General features: G+C 35.3%; 1 protein-coding gene across 2 annotated transcripts in view; it reads right to left on the reverse strand.

The window, feature by feature from the left end:
- Window positions 1–20680, reverse strand: part of CSMD3 (CUB and Sushi multiple domains 3) — a 726030-nt gene that overhangs the window by 544930 nt on the left and 160420 nt on the right. The window lies entirely within an intron of this gene.

Below are 20680 nucleotides of genomic sequence, written 5' to 3' on the forward strand. Positions count from 1 at the left end.
CAATATAAGGAAAAAGAAATTTTCCATGGTGAGGTCAGACAGTAGAACAGAGGCCAGAGATGGCCTGGAGTCTCCATTCTTGGAGATACTCAAAACTCAATTAGACATGGCACTGAGCAACTTCCTGTAGTTGACCTTGCTTTGAGCAGAAGGTTGGACTAGAGGCCTCCAGAGTCCCCTTCCAAACTATGTGATGTAATGATTCTATGATTTATTATATCAGTGAACATTAGACGGACCGTAGGTGCTATATTATCCTTTGTGGCCTTAAATGTAGTCCGAACAATCAATGAACATGTAGACTTCTATACTGAAGATGGCTGAAGGAATCCCTCACATCCTGCCTGTTCCAGATCCAGCTAATCACCACTCCAAATTGTAGCTTCACTTAAGTTGATCTTACAGGGAGCTTTTTAACTCTTTGTTCATTAAACAGCTTTTCTAACTTCTAAATATTTTGAGAGCTATCATGAAATGAATTTAAAATATTAAGTGGTGGTGATGTGAATGAGTCACATAATAAGAAAATGAATTCTCATGAGAAGAAAGACACATTTGAGAAATGCAAAAAACCGTGCAAAAACCCCAGACTTCCTTAAACTCTTATTTTTCATAAATCCTGTAAAAGAGTATGATGCTTCTATTGCTAATACCATTTCATTTCCATTACAAAGATAGATTTAACAATGTATTTACTGCTGTCCTGTTGAATGAATCTTTTGTTAAAATGCTTTCTCAGCTAAACAATATTCTTTTGCAAGTATGATTTTTCTGCAATTGTCAGCAAACGTCTCGATTGCCTACACGTAGTTCAGAGCCCAGCAAAAATGTTTAAATGCAAACATTTGAGCCCAAGAAAAAACACCACACTCTGAGTGTTAGCACTTTTTAAGAACTACGTAAAATCAGAGATGGAGTAAACAAGTTAGTAAGTCACATGCTATGGAAATGAAGTTGTACTACTTTTTTTTTAAAGCCACTAGAAAAAGTATTACAGAAATGTAGCATCTTGGTCACTTTTCCTCCTTCACCCTCAGTAAATGAACAGCCATATTCCTTCTAATGTAAAACTGCCTAAAATTAGAACAGCAGCACAAAGACAGAGCATTTGGTCCACAGAATTTCAAAGCTTATTATGAAAAGTGATATATTCCATTTAATGAGGAGATTAAATTCTTCCATCTATTGCACCATTTGAAATGAAACTCTTATGCACAATACAAACTAGTTAAAAAAGAGGAGCAAGGGGAGAATCTGGAGAAAGGTAGGACTTCTTGGAGGCTTTAATAGGGTGGTTGTTTCCATGGAAACCCTGCCAGTGTGCTGGATAGAATCCTCTAGGGGACTGGTGATCAAATACTGCAACACTTCCTAATTGTCTAGCAACAGTTTGTTTTATGTTTTAAGTGCACCTCTTCACTTAACACCACACTTATATTGCTGAAGAAGTCCACAGGATACATTTCATAAAGGAAAACATTGTAATATGCAACTACCCTACACAAGGACAAAGAAGGACAAAGAAATGTTTTAGGTTGACTTACACCAATTTTACAGTTGCACAAAGTTCAAATATAAAAATATACATATATATAAATAATAAATAAATAATATAGCTAGAAAGCAATCAAAATTTTAAGAAGCAATATAGTACACAATATTCAAAATGACCCTGTAAAAAAACTCCTAGATCTGCTCAAGCTGAATTGAACCCAACCATCTAACACATTTGGTGTCAAGATAATCTACACAAGCAATGCAGCATTGTAGAAGCTCAGTGAGAATACTCTCATTTTTATGCATTTATCTGCATATTTAATAGAAGAAATAATCAGTGTATACACATATGTGTGTACAAAATGTTAGACTTGCTTCATACATGAAAAACACCCCATCATACACAGTGAACCTAGAATTACTGTCAATGGAGTTGAGTCCTGAAATAGCTCTTCAGGCACTTGCAAATAGTTGCCTGAGGCCTATGCCTTAAAACAGACTGTTCTGAATTCCGTTTTTTATTTGTGACAGCGTACTTCAGTCTTATTCTTCGATGGACTTTCATACTCATCTTCATTAGCCAGCTCTGCAAAAGAGTCTTTATGCATTCCTCATTTCCAAATTCTACAAAAGGCTTTCGTTTGCACAGCGTTACTTTGCTTGTCAAATATTTGTTCACATTAAATACAGTTGATCGTTTTCTGGGCTTTTAATTTATAGTGTTACAAAATAAATTGCACCAAGATTTGCGGCCTCCGGGTGGGGAGGGGGGGAGCTGTTAGAAGACCTTGACAATTATGTGTTGACTGTTTACCTAGCTGCTAGAAGTGTCTGTGGCTTAATCAGTTCATTTATCTTCATCTGCTATTTTGGTTTGCTTCAGATTTTCATATGAATCTGAAATGCTGGTTTGAACAACATGAAATCTTTGGAGGTAGCTATGACAAATGTTATACTTAGACATGAACAGTTTGCCTCCAGAACTCCCTAAAAAAATAGATGGCAGAGAGGGGCGGAGGGAATGCAACTCAGAAGAAAAAAATATTTTTGTTCCAAAATCCCATTTTCTTTCCTCAGTTTACAAGTTATATGACAGGCATCGTTAACTTAAGGAAGTTTATTTTTAGTGTTTATACCTTCACTTTTGACATATTTTTCTATAAAAAATACTGGTTCACTAACTGAAAGTTTTTATTTAACAGAGGGTAGGTAACATTTGAACACTGTCCAGATATAATCTTGTTTTCTTAACATTCCAGGACTTGCTGATAAGTTTCATGCTATTGTTCATAATGCATCTAAATATTGATGACAAAGCTTTTTGCTAGCAACTTCTTGATGTGGACCATAGATCTTTCAGATTGTTATGCAAATGATGGTACAACAATTAAGAAGGAAGACTGATCTTTAGAAAGATTGGAAGAGTGAAATTCTGGGGATGGAATACAAGGGCACTTTTAGTGTAATTATTTGTGCACATTTAGAAAATCTCTCAATTGGACTTTCTGTGTGCTAGCCTAGCCAGGAGATGGCTGAAGTGTAGCAGAGTCTACCAAGCCTGCCAACTCCTGAGCTGACAATGTACAGATTATGCATTAATTTATTTTGGGACTAGAGGGCTACAGAATCACTAATGTCTGTAAACCATCTCCATAGCGCTGGCACAAAGCAGATAATATGCAGTGTTGGAATTTATGTCCGAGAGAATATTATTTGGTTAAGAGCAAGGTCATTTAGCATCCTTGATCAAAATAGCAGGTAGTCTTGCAGGTAGCATGATAGATGTGCCACAAACAAATTTAATCCAAAGATACTTGAAATTAGGATCGGCTTTTTATATTTTATATTCTTGCTCTTATATGCATGTATGTACCATGGCATGACATTCTATGCTATGGAATCTCTTTGGCAACTTTGCGTCAGCTGTCCTGGCTATTCTTCCTCCTGGCTTGTGCACCTGCTCACTGGCAGAGCATGGGAAACTTGAAAAGTCCTTTATTTAGAATAAGGATTACTTAACAACCACTACAACATCAGCGTGTTATCAACATTATTTTCACACTAAATCCAAAACACAGCATTGTACCAGCTACTGAAAAGAAAACTAACTCTATCCCAGCCAAAACCAGGTCATACCATCACCATTAAGTTCATTGGAAGAATTCTTATTTAGCAATGCATTAGGCAAGTGGCAGATGCAAGTGTTATCGATGTAATAGAAACCATGGAAAAGCCTGAGAATGCCTATGTAGAAATTAGGGATTCTACCCCAGGAAGGTGGTGGGATCAATAGACCAACCGAAGTGCATCTACAAAAATGCACACAACACAGGTGACAAACAGGAGGAGCTGGAAGCTATTGTGCAGCAGGAAAATTAGATCATAGTTGCCATCATGGAAACATGGTGGTATGACTCACGCAACTGAAGTACTGCAATGGGTGGCTACAACCTCCTCAGAAGAGATAGGCAAGAAAGGAGAGGTAACTCCCTGTATGTTAGGGAGTGTTTTGACTGTCTAGAGCTTAATTACAAGCTCTTGTCATTAAGACAAGACCACAGACTCAAGTGTTTATGGCTGAGAATGAGAAAGAAGGCCGACAAGGCAGATATCATGGTGGGAGTCTGTTCTAGGCCACCCAACAAGGATGAAGAGGCAGACAAAATATTCTACAAGTGTCACAACACTCTCCAAACTATCAAGCTGCAACAAGGTCTTTTACCATCTTATACCAGCATACTCTTCATGCTAGTCCCTCTGCTGTCTTTTCCTGGTCTCCCCTCACCCCAGGCGCTTGTTCTTTCTTCTCTCTGCTTCTTCCTCGGCTGCTCTCTCTTCATTGGCTCTCAACAACTTAACAAAACCAGCTGCACCTTATCTACATCAGCCAACCCAACACCGCTGAAGCCAACCCATAGTTATATATTATCAATGCTCATTAACCCAGCTTCATTCCTCTACATATAAGCAGCTGGGAGAAGTCTTGCAGTTGCTAGCCCTTGTTCTGGTGGAGGACCTTAACTTACCTGATGTCTGCTGGAAATACAACACAGCAGAGAGGAAAAAGTCTAGGAGGTTCCTAGAGTGTGTGGAAGACAACTTCCTGACACAGCTGGTCACTGAGGCAATGAGAGAAGGTGCCCCACTGGCCCATTTGTTTGTAGGTGACATGACAGTTGGAGGCTGTCTTGGGCTCAGCGATCATGAAATGATAGAGGTTTTGATTCTCAGAGAAGTAAAGGAGGCGGGATAGCAGGACTTCTACCTTGGATTTCTGGGGACTTCATCTTAGAAAGGCTATAGATGTTGTCTGCCTAGACTTTACTAAAGCCTTTGACGCCATTTCCCACAGAATTCTCCTGGAGAAAATGGCTGTTCATCGCTTGGACACATATACTCTTTGCTAGTTAAAAAAAATGTCTGGCTGTATGAGTCCAAAGGGTTGTGGTGAATGGAGTTACATCCAGCTGGCAGCCAGTCACAAGTGGTGTTCCTCAGGGCCCAGTACTGGGGCCAGTTCTGTTTCGTATCTCTATCAATGATCTGGATGAAGGGACCAAGTGCACCTTCAGTATTTTTGCAGATGGCACCAGTTGTGGGGAGTATTTATCTGCTTGAGGGTAGGAAGGCTTTGCAGAGGGATCTGGACAGGCTGGATCAATGGCTGAGGCCAATTGTGTGAGGTTCAACACGGTTGAGTGCTGGGTCCTACAGGCTTGGGGAAGAGAGGCTGGAAAGCTGCCTGGTGGAAAAGGGCCTGGAGGTGTTGGTTGACAGCTGGCTGAACATGAGCCAGGAGCGTGCCAAGGTGGCCAAAAAGGCCAACAGCATCCTGACCTGTATCAGAACTAGCGTGGCCAGCAGGACTAGGGAAGTGATTGTCTCACTGGTGAGGCTTCACCTTGAATACTGTGTTCAGTTCTGGGCCCCTCTCTACAGGAAAGACATTTGAGGTGCTGGAGTGTGTCCAAAGAAGGGCAACAGAGCTGGTGGTGGCTTTAGAGCACAAGTCTTATGAGAAGCAGGTGAGGAAACTGGGGTCAGAGAAATGAAGGCTCAGGGAGGACCTTATTGCTCTTTGCAGCTAATTGAAAAGAGGTTGCAAAGAGGTGGGTGTCAGTCTCTTTTCCTAGGTAACAAGTGATAGGACAAGAGGAAATGTCCTCAAGTTGTACCAGGGGAGGTTTAGATTGGATATTAGGAAAAATTTCTTCACTGAAGTGTTGTCAATCATTGTAACAGGCTGTCCAGGGAAGGGATTGAGTCATCATCCCTGGGAGTATCTCAAAGATGTGTAGATGTGGGACTTTGGGACATGATTTAGTGGTGGACTTGCCAGTCCTGGGTTAATGGTTGGACTCAATGATCTTAAAGGTCTTTTCTAACCTGAATTTTTCTATAATTATATTATTTTTCTACATCCAAGTTCCCTGCCTTTTTTACTTTGTATAACCTTTGCAGCTTTATAAGCATTGCTACCAGTTTTCTGCATTTTAAATTAATCTCTTTCCTTTGATCTAACAGTATTCATTTTTTTCATCTACATCACTATTCGCAGAATCACAGAATGATCAGCGTTGGAAGTGATCTCTGGAGATCATCTAGTCCAGCCCCCTGTGTCCTGGTTTCAGCTGGGATAGGGTTAGTTTTCTTCACAGTAGCTGGTGCAGGGCTGTGTTTTGGCTGTGATGTGAGAACAATGTTGATAACATACTGATTTTTTTAATTCTTGGTGGGTAATGTTTATCCTAAGTCAAGGACTTACCTGTTCCTTGGGCCCTGCCAGCGAGAGGGCTGGAGGGGCATGGGAAGCTGGGAGGGGACACAGCCAGGACAGGTAACCCGAACTAGCCAAAGAGGTATTCCATACCATATGACATCATGTATATATGAGTATATAAACTGGAGGAAGAAGAAGGAAAGGGGGGACATCCAGCATTATGGCATTTGCCTTCCCGAGTAACCAATACGCATGATGGAGCCCTGCTTCCCTGGGGATGGCTGAACACCCGCCTGCCCATGGGAAGTGGTGAATGAATTCCTTGCTTTGCTTTGCTTGTGTGCGCAGCTTTTGCTTTACCTATTAAATTGTTCTTATCTCAACTCTGGAGTTTTAAATTTCTTTTTGATTCTTCTCCCCATCCCTCTGCGTGAGAGGGAATGAGCAAGTGGCTGCATGGTGCTTAGTTGCCAGCGGGGGTTAAACCACAACACCCTGTGAAAACACATTCACCTAAATCAGGTTTCAGAGTCATGTCTAGGAGGGTTTTGAATGCCTCCAGAGAAGAAGACTTCACAGTCTCTCTGGGCAGCCTGTTCCAGTGCTCTGTTACCCTCAAGGTAAAGAAGTTCTTCCTCATATATTCCCTGTCCTTATTCTTGAATATAGTTTCTGTTCAGCCTTTCGGAAGTCATTACTGTGCAAAACAAGCCACCATATAGGTTCCCTGGCTCTTTATTGTGTTCACAACAATTTCTAATTCAAATCAACCCGTTTGCTCAATAGAAGTGGACTTCGTCCCCCCTCACCTACCTAGAACCTACAGCTGAATTTGAATTACCTGGAAGATAACCTGAGGTCCCAATTGGCACAGACAGCAAAGTTTTACAGTACCTATACAAGGAGCAGAAAAAGTTTATTGCAGGAAGGATAAATATCTGAACCAAATATTATGTTTGTTCAGTGCACTGAAGCAAAGGAAAAGTTCTCCTGAGTTCTCGCTCATTTTCATCTCAACACATCTGTGTTATACAAGCATTTCACCTTAGGCTGTTTTTAACTTTTTAATTGGTATGTATGCTGCAGGTTTTTACATTTGGATAATGTCCTAGAAGCTTATGTACTATTGGAAATTTGTTTGATAAACAACCATACAACAGTCAAAACTTAAAGCAATCAGCAGGAAGCTTGTTCAAACATGAATGTTCCCTTACAAGGTTATATGCATGCTTTAAAGAGAATCACGACTCAGAGGAAAAATCAGATACTGTGTTAGGCATAAGGTATGACTTTTTAAGAATTACAGAACACTGAAAGAACTGGTAAAACATAACTCACTCATCAACATAGTCATTGGATAGCCTGACTCCTACTGAAAACTCCAAATCTCCAAAAAGAATGTCATGTGCTTCAACAGATGATCCAAAATATGGAAAATATATTCTAAAAAGCCATAGATGTATTTTTATAATGCAAATCCATTACACAGCACTAACCTAATTTATTTTTTTTTTTCTACTCTAGGAACTGAGAAAAATAATTCAGTGGTCAAGAGTTTTAATCTCACCTTCCTTAAAAAGGGAAACATAAAAATGTAGAAAAAGTTTGGTTAAAAAAACACCTTCCAGCTATAGTTCTTATACTCTGAGTAATTTGAACTCTGTTTCCTTAGTTTCTTTTTAGCTCTTTAGTACTGTAAAAATAGATGTTAAAATCAAGGTTTGTCCAAGGAAACTACCTAGTTCAACTTTGCAGGAATCTAAATTCATACACCTATGCACTACATTGCTTAACTGTCGTTAAACTACAGTAGTTAGGTTTACAGTAGTTAAGTTTAGCTAGTAGTATACAGTGTTTAAGTAGTATACAATAATTATGCTTAGTTATACTAAATGTTACTGTAGTATCATTTTCAAATACCAGTGATGAGGGATGTAGAGGAAAAATCATACTGAAGAACAAAAATAACTTGCTTGCAAAGGTTTTAAGCACCTGTACCTGATTTTTTGAATGGATGGGCTCACCGCAGAAAGGCCATCAAAAACTATCCTGAACTTTCCAAAGCCTAGGAAAGCTTAATCTTAGCTGTAGATTCTGTACTCTTACATAAAATGAACAAGTTAAATTGTCATCTTGAAATATCTCAAATATCTCCAATTTAACTCAAGAAGCATGGAGTACACTCTGGCCTTTTTGATGACTATAATTCTTAAAATAACAGTGGGAAATAGTTACATGTATGTGAAAAAGAACACCTGATTTATTGAGGCTTTCTGGGCAAATAGAAAAACATCACTATTGGGACAGAAATAAAGAAAAATATTGTACAAATCACTGGGATGGCTGTTGGTTGGGGTTTTTTTTCCCTTTTCTATCTAACAAAGTGTAATATTGCATGCAAACAGCTGCATCAGTAAGGGAACTGGGGGAGACTGCTTTTTGGTTTTAATTTAGGAGAATTATTACAGAGAAGGAAATACCTTTTAATTGATACCTACAGAAGTGAAAAGAACAGAATGATAGTAATGAGGTAGTGTCCCACATACTTCACAAAAATAAGTAACTTGTAATATCTTTCATCTGATGATCATAAGGCCATTTGCAAGTAAAATGAAACACAGCTTACTGTAAAATATAAAAAAATAAGAAAAGATGTTTGATAATAGTTGAGTACATTTCTAGTAAAAAAAAAAAAAAAGTCTATAATAAAGAAAATGTTATACCAGTAATAACATTAAAAATAGTACCCCAAAGAGCCATCAAACTACACTTGAGTGTGAGGCATGCAGTGGCTGACCTTTATTTAGGGCAAGACTTTACAGACTCAGAAAGTAAATCATACATTTGCAAGGAGAGGGATCAAAGTCCTTTTTAAGAGGTCATTTTAAATAGTAGGGTTTTTTCTAAATATGCACATATAGCTGTTATATATACTTGTTTTTCTTACACAATTCAGGCTTACTTTAAGAGCTACAGCGACCAGGAAAAGTGGATAACAGAACAACCAGAATAACTAGAGCAAGCATGGCTGCTTGGAACAGCTAGAAAGAGCAAATTGTTGACAAGTCAACTCACTGACTTAGCTGCATCTTAAATGAGGCTGTGCAATTAAACAAGGCAGATGACAGCACTGGAATTATTAATCCTGTACTATGAGTGACACATAACTGCATGTTACATGAAAAGAGCCAACTATCCTAGCAGTTGCATCATCAGGATGTGAGAAAAGAGAACTGTCATTATTGTACTTTGAGCATCCGGAGCAGCCAGTTATTCATTATTCTGCTGTTCATTATTTTGCTTTCTCTCTTCAGTGAAGCAGTACTCTTAATCCATTTATTATTTTTTTTTTCTGTACCATTTATGAGTGATAAACCTTATCTTAGTATCAGACATTTTAATTTGATTTACCTAGGTTCCTAGTGTGCTAGTGTTTATTTATGATTATAATATTTGACCTCAGTCTTTCTTCTCCCTGGTAACGATAGAAATTGAACACTTTATAAAACCCTTGGTGTATGGATGATGTCCACATGACTTGGATAAGTGAGAAGAGCCCTTTGAACTTTCATTCCCGTAACAGTTTGTTTATGAAGTTACAATCATCATTGTTACTCACAAATCTCTGCTTTTCCTAATCCTGTTCAGATGAACAAATATATAGAAAGTAATTTTCATTATACTTTCATTTTGACATGAAGTAAGCAGTGCTTCAGCTTTTTTTCTTGATGCCCAAAGATGCAGGAGAACCAAATCTCCCAATATTTCTTTTTCAGTATTTGTATTAAATGAAATAGGAGCAAATGAAGAGTTGAACCACAACATTATTCCCATAAATGTGTGCACTTTGGGTTTTACTTCATAGAGTTATAACATTGGAACCTGGCACTGTATTATTGGCCAGCCTAGAGATTTATAGATTGCAGTAAATAAACACAATATGATTCCGGGACTTCGGCCAAATTTGTCTACAGCACCTGGAGACTTTTTATTTGTGCCTTACCACAAGTGATTAATTCCATGGGCAATACAGAAAGATAAAAGCCTAGCCCATCTACCTGGAATACAGCAATTAATCTGTTCTGACAAAACCAAACAAAAAGAAAACCAAAACTAATCAAGAAAACATTTTTTGTTAAGAATGTTCTTTAAACACAGAACAATATTTTAAAAGTGAAACAGGAATTAAAATAACCTTCTTCATAGACTAACAAGGTGAATAATTGGACCCACTAGCACCTGAGAGAGCAGAATACAGCATGCTGTAACTATGAACTGTGATCAGTGAATCACAAAAATTCTTATCTACTCTTTGCTAATTGGAGACCCAGACTTCAAAAGAAAGCATGTAATGATCAAAACCAATCTAGAGGAAATGAACAAAAATTACTAGTGGCCTTAAAAGCAGGATTTGTGAAGTAAGCATATATTTGGAATATTGTAGTAAAAGAAGAAAAGACCAAAACTAAACAAGCAAAATGAAATTGCAAAGAAAATAATTGTTTTGTAATGTGCACAGGTACAAAGCTATATATATACAGGAAACCAGCATGCCTACATTTTAGCAAGAAAAATTAACGTAGTATAAAAGATAAAACCCCTTTCTAATAATATTATAAATAAAATATGGGAAAACACTGCTTTAGAGAAAATGGGAAAGTTTTTAAAGGACTATCTGGACAAGTATCTACTGGGAATAAATCTTGCTGTGAAACATAGATATGGATTCTTTAAAAGCTTCTGAAATCTTTACTATTTGCATCCTGCCATATTGCCTTCTCAATATATATCATGATGAATAAAGTCCCATGAGAACTACAGTCTGTGAATTAGAGATTTTCCTGAGCTGTTTAAAGAACACCTCACACATTTCCTCACCTTTATTCAGTAGTGTGTAACAGATTCCCAATGTAACATCTGTGATCTATTATTCTCTGACTCTGATCCACAAGTTCTCAATCAGCCCATTCTGTACTTCCAACAGCAGATACATACATCCAAGATGCTCCTTCACACAGAGGCTACCACACCACCTTCTCTGCCTGCCTCTCCTGAGGAGTTTGTATCCATCCTTTACCACACAAGCCACATGAGCTGTCCCACCATGTCTCAGTTACTGTTCTGTGACCACACATGGAGCTCTGCAGTTCCTTCTGCTTGTGTCCCAGGCTGACTTGAGGCAGATGTCAGATGTCTCTTCACCCTACTGTATCATTTCTGAAGTTTCCCATAATCCCATCACTCTCCACCTTTTGCTTTTGACCCCTGTCCACTTCTACCTAACTTAAATGTGGACCAAGGTGTCCATATCCTATGGCTCCTAGTTTAAAGTTATATCCTTTTCTACTGGATTACTTAGTATGAATTATTGATATTGATAAAGGTTTCTTTTTTCCTCATGGAAAAAACCATCATGGTTTACTCAAGAAGAAAAAACTGAGAACTAGAGACCTCAAAAAAAAAAGACCATATTAATTTTTTTTTCACTACACTTTAAAGAGTTTTTAAAGGTTCTAAAACATGTACAAAAATTTAAAATATCCATACTTACAATGATATGGGAAAAAGGTTATAGGAAATATAGAGTTTATAAGGTTGGGACATAACATCAAACTCTCGAAATGAAAGATAAGATAAAACTGTGTCATGGAAAGAATTCATGCACAGCAGGAAGTTTCTTTCTTTGAAGTGTAAAATACAAGCCAGTGTTAAGAGTATTGGGATTAGGAAGGTTAAACTGATGAAGCAACTAGTGATTTTAAAATTCTCATAGTTAAAATTTTTTTCCCCCTCCTGAACCATCTTTGAAACTGGCATCAACTTTACAATGTAGAGCAGCAAAGAGAACCTTTGCCCATAAAAACTCTGTTCTGGTGAAATAAGGTCAGTTCCACAGATTGATTGAAATGTGAAAGAAATTTTATGTGCTAAATTTGTATAGATCTACTATCAGAGGTTTCTTCCTGAACAAAACTCAGAAAGCCGTCATACATGATAAGTTAACAGAGCAGACATCTATATGTTCATTACAGTGAGTTCTGTAAGAGATTAAGTCAGTGCTGTTGGGCCTTCCTTGGCCAACTTCAATACAATGTAATGTTTCATACACAGCTGGCAAAACTGTGCTCCAGCTTGTATTATATTTAAATGCCCTTCCAGTGTCAACAGAATTTATAGCGCATTGGCTTTAACCTCTGAATTTACAGAGCCAAATAAGAAGTTGACTACATTCTGTGAAATTCTAAATTTATTTTTGTAACACAACTGAACCATCTTCAGTCTCCTTCACCAGTGGACAATTTTAAATATAATTTCTTTTAAAACAGGCTACTGATCTGAAATCCATCTCACAAGACAAAACCAGGCTGTCTTAATATTTAAATAAACCAGCAACACTCCTGCTAATGGTGAGAACAAAAAGATTAATTAATGCTGAAGAGCAAGATTCATGTTCCATAGGCAAATCAATAATCATTCTCTAGGTTAATAGAGATGCAGTCTTGAAGAATGCTAAAATTTCATGCTGGATTTCTAGCAATGAAATCTTTTGCCTGCAAAAAACACTACTGCCAGTCAATTGTTCTCTCAGAGTAATATTTGAAGGGCTTTAAAGACTGTTCAAAGAAATAATTTGTTATGACTTGTGCCTTCCAGATGTAATTACAGCTGAGTTATAAATCAGGGTTTGTAAATCATTACTTCAATACTGAATAATATTTTCACAATTTCCATTTGTATCCAGGTAAATTCTAATTTTAGGCAGAAATTGAGAGATACAGAAAGTTTTATCGAGCCATAATTTCAATAATCTGAGGAAAATATATAAGTCTATTTAAAAGCCTGTGGCAGCAAAAGCTTTTTGGATTAAGTGGATTAGTAAATTGTGTTAATGAACCTGGGATTTACTAGTAATTACTTGCAATGTATCTTAAATTATTTAACAAATATTATTTATGTTAATTGATCACTAGAAAAGATTTATTCAAGAATGCCACATAGAAAATTAACCTAATAATTAAAGATGTTACAGGGAAAGAATTACCTAGCATAAGAAGAATTTACTAGCCCGAATTGGAACTGGGCTAGAGTGATACATTTAATACCTATCTTCTTGAAAGAGTCTTTAGGGGTTTCTAACAAATAAACTTGATTAGAAATTAGTTTCAAATCACGTGTGAAAGACTGGGGCTTTGCTGGAATTAACATTGCTGGTAAAATGCTTTGATGACTACACTGTACATATTACCAAAACATACTGCTAAAGTTGTTACGAATTATCAGTCTAATCCAGTATTTTACTTTTCCAAGTTCCTCCTTCTCTTGCACTCATTTTGATCCTTCAAAGCAATCTTCCTTTTCAATTGCAAGTATAATTCCTACTGTTATGTTGTCCTCAGTGATGATTTTTCAACATAATTTCAATAGTGCATGAGAATATGGTCAATGCGTCATTTACTTCTATCTCCTTTGTCCTTTCATAAGAAAATTCTTAAGAAAATAGGATATAAAATCAGTGTTTTAATCCTTCCATTAACCACCCCCACTAACTCCTACTTGCTTGTAGTAAGGAGTCACAATTCCCAGCCTTGAACACAACTGTGGGCTCAAACATTTTGGTATTCAAGTTTTATTTTGTTTAGTACTGGGTTAGATTTCTTGAATTTAAAATCTGGTCTTTCTCTTTCCTTCTTCATTGCCTATATCAATCATTATAACTATTAAATTTGAACCTTTGGGTACTTTTCCCATGAAAAGTAGCAAGATAATGCATAGTTATGTCGTCTTTTCCCTACTTTTGTGTGGACTCCCAACTGTCTGCAAACTTTTCATTTCTGGAATAATTACATATACTTTCTTCTGAACATAATTTCATTTATTTAGAAACTGTTCTGTCCTGCTGCTGTCCTTAGTCCTCTATATATTGTTTGGAGATGTAATTTGAGAGGCCTGTTTTTCAAATTAGGACAGTTACTGCACTGATGAATGCTAATTACTTTGATCCAAATATCTTTTTATTCTGGACTATATCATTCCAGCTAAGGGTTTTTCCACTGCTAATGTTAAGTTTCTAATGGATCTTAGGACAGATCTCTTCACTACTGATAGTGATTCCTGAAATGCCATGAGGATGTGAAAGCCAAACCACTTAAACCAAATGAAATTGTGATTCTGATTTTCTGATGAATGTTCTGACCTGGACATATGCATTTCTAATGAAAGGAAAAATAAGGAAAACATTTTAAGTTATTTTGTATAGCTTCTTAAGCTGTTAACTATATCCTGATCTTTTGTATATCTCTTAATCACCCTTTGAAAAATTAAATCCTAACTTATAAAAGAAAAAAACTAATAAAATTATTTTTGTTCAAAAGGTTTCCATACTGAGTTTGTTCTCTAGAAGTTAGTAATGATTATTTTTTTTAAAGTATCATCAGTACAGTAGCACATCATTGCACATTGTTAAGTTTTCACATGTGAGCACAATCACTACTTCCAGTTCTCCACCCATTATAAGAACTTAGTTATGTGGCCATCATTGTCATAAATGAACAAACACAGGGTTTGTAAATGAATCTAATATATTAAAACTAATCTCACAACGTTTGGTTAAGGAATGCACGCTGTGTTAGATCATTATTATTGCTTGTATATTTTCAGTATATTCAGTATATATATATTCAGTATATATATCAGCTTGTATATTTAATAGACACTACATATATTAGTAATGCTAATATTGTCACTATTAGTACAGTAAAACTAGTATATTTTAGTGTTAGTTTTAAGAATATATGGTATTTCTGACATAATAAACATGTATATTTCTGTACCAATTTCCTGGTTCACAATAAATGAATAATGATTTAGACTAGTTTTAAATAATTCAGTAGTTTCACCACTACTTTGAATAATAAGAAATCCATGGATCTGATCACATGATAAAATTCATGTGGTTATTTCCTGTTCTTCAGGCTTAAATATATTTGTTCACATAAGTAGACTGTGTATTTATGGGAACCAGATACTATCCCGAGAATAACAATAATATAATGTGAAGAGACAAGTATGGTAGGGTTACTAGAGAGCAGTTTCAATGCTTTTCATAGACAAAGAAGTTTGATTCTATTGATCTAAAAAAATTAGACATTTTAAAGACAACTAAAATAAAGAGCTCACCAAGTTGTTTGTTTTTTTTTTTTTTTTTACTGCAAGAATTCAATGCAACATGAGGTAACTTTCTTAATTTAAAAAAAAGTCTTTCAGGGTGTTTTTTTGCAGAGCTTCTGGGCCCTGCTTGAAAGCACACAGCATTCTACTGGAAAACACACTACATTTATATTATACTACTATTTCAATAGAATAGTAGACCTTTTCCTTCATTTCTCACTCCACCCCCACACCTCCCCCTTAATTAACTTCTCTAATTCTAGAGGAGCATCATTGCCATCTGTAGACACGTTACATTTTGTAATGCACCAACCATGAGTGTTGCCATTCTAAGCCACTGATTTATAATGTCCCAAAAAGGATCTGTTGAACAATCTTTAAAAAAATTTATTAGTGTCAAGTCATTTTCATGTCTTATATACAAATACATCATTCTATAAAATATTTTTGTTGGTTTTCTTTTTAACTTTCTTTTATTAATCCAACATGTTTTTAGTCTAGTCTCTCACAGCTTTGCTGGGGCTTTTCCCAAGAAGAAGCAGTAACAACTGTTTGTATATAAGAACTGGCTTCAGACAAAAAACCTGCTTGTTCCCCATGAGATGTAATTTATTCCTGCTTTAAACTTAGTACACTTCATTTTCCTTTGTGTACATTGTCAGTTTCAGTAGTTAATGCACTGCATGGCATAAAGTGCAGTACTTTGGCTTTATCTCCTGCTTTGTTCTCTCCACAGCCTACAAAACCCAGTTTACAACAAAGACACAAAGGCAGAGTCAGCATATTTACTGCTTATATTACTAGGTTCTATTTGCCACACTGTCATAAAATCATTTACCTACCTGCAACCAGATTTATCTGTCTGTGAAATGCTTACATTGTTTTATGAATATTTCTTAGTAGTTATGTGAAGTTTAATTCCTTTTTTCCTCCAGAATTCCATACTATTATGGGCCTTTTATAAACAGATATCTCTTCAAGAAAGTGTACTGGAGGGTTAGGTATACTTTTATTTTAAGATTCAGTGTTTTGACCTCAAACTTACCTCACATAGTTGAAATACCTACTATAGTCATATATCTATGCAATCACAGAATTATACATACCAGTGACTTGCAGTTAACAAATTTTCCTCTACAGTGTGTTCTGCGCACAGGAAATAGTCAAACACTTCAATTGTGAGCTGAATAGTCTAATATTAAATTTTTATACCTGTTAAATCACTTTTTAAAACATGAACTTATAAATATCTTGATCCAGTTTATTTTGAATAAATTTACTGAAGAAGAACCAATTAAGTATACATCTATACAGACAGGCAGAAATAAATATGTCTTTATATGTGCATATATTTATGTTGCAGAGGAATTACAGAATTCCCAGACTTGGAATCTAGTAACACCCTCTTTAGTCTTTACCTATCATGACAAAATATGGAAAAATAACTCAATATCCTCCCACATAAAAAAAGCAGAGATTCATTTTGTGCATGTAAAAAAAGTACCTAGAGTGTAGTTCAATGTGCACTTGTCTGACCAAAATGTTCATCAATTCAAAAGAGTGGAAAGATAAAACATCTTGTTAAAAATGTGAGGAGAAGTTTTATACTGGCAAATATTTTGTATCTATATGTATTGGCAATAGTGAAAAAAAGTTAACTGAACTTGTAGGCATATAAATAAAACTATATTTTGGTTTTGCAATTTCAGAATTCTAAAAAAAAAAAAAAAAAAAAAAAAAAAAAGAGTTTTAGAATGAAGATGCTTAAAACATCCATTTTACCCTGGCATAAGAAAAATATGAAAGTCAGAATACTTCCTTGATTATGAAAGTGTCTAATTAGAAGTGTCTTTATAAAATGACAATATTATATATAAATGTAACTTTATTTATTAGCCTCAGTAAATTATTCGTAGCTTGCTGAATTATGGAGAATCTGCAAGCTGCAACATTATCTCAGGAATAGGTGGTATGATAAAGCTGCTGTCATGTTTTCCTGTTGAAAACAACCTTATCAAAATTAATTTGTCAGGGAAGAAGACTTTATTTAAAAACTAGTCATGGGTTGTGCACAGTATAATTGACCACAACATAATAAATCCAATTTGGTTTTCTTTTAATTATTTTTGCAGTCCTTCTAAAGCTAATAAAATTTTAAGTATTTTAATGTGCATTAGAACATGCAAATGACAGATGAAAAGCTTTGTGCATTTGAACTATGTTCACTGAGAAACAGGATATGAAAGAAAGCAATTGCTATGTATGTGCACTGATTTTGCAATACAATGCTATGGAGATTAGTAAAGAAAAAGGAACCCATCTGAGGAATAACTTTTCTTAATGAATAAAATCTGGCCCCCAAATGTATAACTTAAAAAAATACAAATATCGGTGTTACGCACCAAACTGAAACCGTAAGCACTTAATGGGGTCTTATGTATGGATGTTTGTAGCAACACAAAACACTGTTGATTCCAATGAAATTCCTCACATCAATCTGTGAGAACTGTATTACTAAAACAAAAGCATGACATCCTCCTAATCTCTTCATTCAAAGTGAAGGCAATGTAAAAAGAATGATCTAAATGAAAATTACTCTCCAAATTTAATTGTTCTGAATTACAAGTGGTGGTAGATGACAATGACATTTACACACAGATGACCCTGCTGACATATAAGCATGTTTTAAGTTCAGAGCTTTGTTCAGTTTATTTCCGATAGGTAAAAAAAACCAAACACACAGAGAAAGAGTTTAATATTGAATAAACTATAGTTTTTTGCTATTGGGGCTTTTTTCTAACTATCAGATAATGACATTTCTTAGGTCATGGCATTTAAATACTCTCTATTACCCCAATACAACTATTTATATTAAAATTAACACCCAGTATATGCATGTCTGAAAGAGACCTGGCCATGTACAAAGAACCCATAGTCAAGTTGTTTAGTGTTGAGAAAAACTAGCTCTTACATGTAGACTCTCAAAACTAAACACCACTTCACTTGTTTGTCCCCAGATTCTCTGTTTTAGATGTAATAACCATTGGTAGGGAACAATAAGACATTTATCAGAGGAACTCTTTAGTTTAATCAAAGAGAGTCTCCATGGCAATGAGAAAGCGATAAGAAGCTCATTAGTGGGTAATCACCTTTAACAACCTTCTGCAGAATTCTGTGTTGGATAATTGCATTAGACAAAATTAGGACAAGTTCATTAGAATGGAACCACAAGGGTCTCTGTATTAAATGTAAAGTTAGATGTTTCTGATATCAAACATACACTTGTAGAAGTACTATTGAAAATAATTAGTTAATTTTTTTTTATTGAACATAGAACAAAAATACCTTAACAGTAATTTCGTGCATTAAGCCTTTAAGACATTATGCCTGATGTTAAAAATTAAATCAAGAATGTGTTACATTCCTAGGTTGTATTTCAATAATTCATAGCCACTGTTATTAAAATGTGTACCTTGGGGTTTGTTTGTTGTGGTTTTTTTTTTAATTTGTCAAGCTTTTACCACTTAGGTTCTTCAATGCTATTGATTAGAGAACTGTCCTCTCCAGAAAGTGTTTTCCTTCTACATGATTTTCTACAGTAAATCCAGTCACCTTTTCATCCTCTTTCACATACACTGAAAAGTTTGAGTTTCTAGACAAAATTAATTTTGAAACCTAACAGAACTTGTTTCCTCTTTTTCTGAATCCTTTCCAAACTGTCAAATCTGTTTTGTCCTAGAGACTGACACTATTCAGATAATGACGTCTCTAATCATGAATAAAAAGAAATGTGTTTTTCATATTCTTATGTGACAGTCTTCTGCTTACACATTAGACTTATGTTTAAGCACAGGACTATTTTGGGAGCTTATCATTCCGATTCAAATTTACACTCTGTATTTTCACATCCCCTTGGAATAAAAACAAAATTATCCAAAGTTATACTGAAAAATGTTATGTAAAAAGAATGCATGTGTAACACTGTGACTGTGATGACTGACTGACAGGTGGAAGAATAAGGTTCAAGTCTTTAATTTTCCTTATTTAACAGTACAATTTTAATGCTAATTCATTTCAAAATCGGCAGATCAAGAATTTGAACAATGGTCTACAGTGAAGTCCATTAGCCTTCTACTTTGTTACAAAAAGTTTTGTGCAAGTTAACATATTCTCATAAAATCTTTTTTATGATCACCTCCACAAACAAAATTTAGATTTATGTCTTGATTGTGTATCTTCTTCATTACTAAATAGCATTTTTCTGGGAAGTATGAGGGGAAGTTTCAGGTCTTGCAAATAACTTTACTAGAAAATAGTATTATAGAAAATAGTATTATTAGTAATAACTGTATTTTCTTCAAGATCATGGATAAACATATTAAATAGCTCCAAGCCAAGAATAGGAAACAATAGAATGGTATTTCCAATGGGGCACATTTCCCATATATAACTACTTTTTTGTGGTACTGGTTAACCAGGTTTTAAACCAACCGATATTTTTTTAATCAATTTTTTTATTAAAGTTTTTTAATTCAGTTGAAATGGTTTTGTAGCTTCTGCAAGACCACATCAAATTTTTTAGACAAATACAAATGTTGCATTCTGTAAAGTTAACCTGTGAATCCAGAAAAGGATCTCAAGCTTTCCTGATAAAACAGTGTTTCATCAAAATGCTATCTTTATTGTATTTGGATGTGTATAGTAGTGATAATTTCTCCATTTTGTCAGTTTAGGTCCTTTCATTACTCTGCAAACATTATTCCTCTCCAACAGTCTCAGAAAATAAGATTTACCCATAAAACATGATTCCCTAGTACTGCTATATTTCTCATGTGAACAAGGGAAAAGGATTTGACCTACAATATTTGTTAGAATACAAGGGATATCCTGTATAGAAATCATAAGATATCAAATCTGCCTGAGTATGAGGGAAGTAATTGTTCTGGTTATTACAAACTTCTGTTTCCTCAAAATCCAAGTTAATACTTGACAGAAAGTCAGTCCTTAGGAAGTAGTAATGGATCCCAAATTCACATTCCCATAGCTGTAAATGCATTGAACACAGTTATATCCTACTTGTTCCCAAGTTTCTAGTTCTTATTTCATGACAAAGATTTTAAAATAAATTAGAAATATCATTGTAATAGGATATTGACTTAAAAACTAGTAGATGTATATGCTGAGATACATCATGTATATAAGCAAGAAATCAAAATATTCAGAAAGGCTTTTCTTTCTTTAATCACAGTCTAAAAATCAATACTTAAACCAGAGATTTAAAGTTGTTCATACTAA

This window comes from Falco naumanni, chromosome 3 (assembly GCF_017639655.2).
Source record: "Falco naumanni isolate bFalNau1 chromosome 3, bFalNau1.pat, whole genome shotgun sequence".
Lineage (NCBI taxonomy): Eukaryota > Metazoa > Chordata > Aves > Falconiformes > Falconidae > Falco > Falco naumanni.